The sequence below is a fragment of the Aplysia californica genome, unplaced genomic scaffold, assembly GCF_000002075.1.
Source record: "Aplysia californica isolate F4 #8 unplaced genomic scaffold, AplCal3.0 scaffold00438, whole genome shotgun sequence".
In the NCBI taxonomy this organism is placed as follows: Eukaryota; Metazoa; Mollusca; class Gastropoda; order Aplysiida; family Aplysiidae; genus Aplysia; species Aplysia californica.
In genome coordinates, this window is record NW_004797708.1 from 201,659 (window position 1) to 202,753 (window position 1,095).

Consider the following 1,095-nt stretch of genomic DNA (forward strand, 5'->3'; position numbering starts at 1 on the left):
CAGTTTGCATAAATTCAAAATTTTTCTGGCATAAATCGACGGGGACAGGTAAAGTTGTTCCCGCATCCGATCCGGACATTGGGGATTGCCTTGTTAGTGAGACAACTTCCTGGGCCTTCGGCATATTGTGGTAGGGTGGCCAATTCCCTTCCACGCCGCCTTTACTTCCCCAACTCGAAGTCAGGTACCCGTTACTGCTGGATGGGCAGGAGGGGGCAAAAAACAACTCCGTGTCCCAACCGAGACTCGAACCCGGACTTTCCGCTTCGAAGACGAGCCCACTAAATGATCTAAATCGTGTTGATTGGTGTGCAGAACACGTACGGTTACATAACAGAATTATTAGACCCGATAACGCAACAGAACTGGGAAAGAAGTAAACACGTTCTAAAAGAACCCAGGTCTAATAATAATGTTTTACTCCCTTGATTTCGCGTCTCTTCTGATCTTTCTCCAATGTTTCTGGACAATGCAACTCCCAGTGCGGTTCTTCCGAAGAGAGTTCACTGTTCACAATAGCATTCCACAAATTGAACGAAAGATGATGAAATGTCTCGAGAAAAATAGAGAGTGTTTCCACAATCTTCGATTGAAACCGGCAATTCCTTAAAGACTAATTCAACATCCGAGACCAAATCCTAACAAGTAACCATGGCAACCGGGATGCGTCGGGATGATTCCGAAATAGTTCGACAAACTACAGAGTAGAAGAACATTTTTGTGATTGATAATTGAAATCGGATTTAAATGAGGAGACGCTGTGGAGGGGTTGCTAGCGGGAGACTGAAGAAACTTGAAAGCAAGGTAAATGGGCAGGACGATTTTTTAAATTTAAGATCACATAAGTCGATGCTGTCTGTTCAAGGCTTTGTTGTTGTTGCTTGGTAGGAATACATGAAACCTTGATTCTTTGCACGTGACCGTGCTCAACACTGCCTGAGAGAAGCCCATGCTCTCAAACAAACCTGATCAATATCGTGGCGTTAGTCATATACGTACGTGTAAACAGATACATATAAACATACACACGTAATCAAAGACATAGACACACAGGTTCACAGACACGCATGCACAGAGACAGACAGAGAGAGAGAG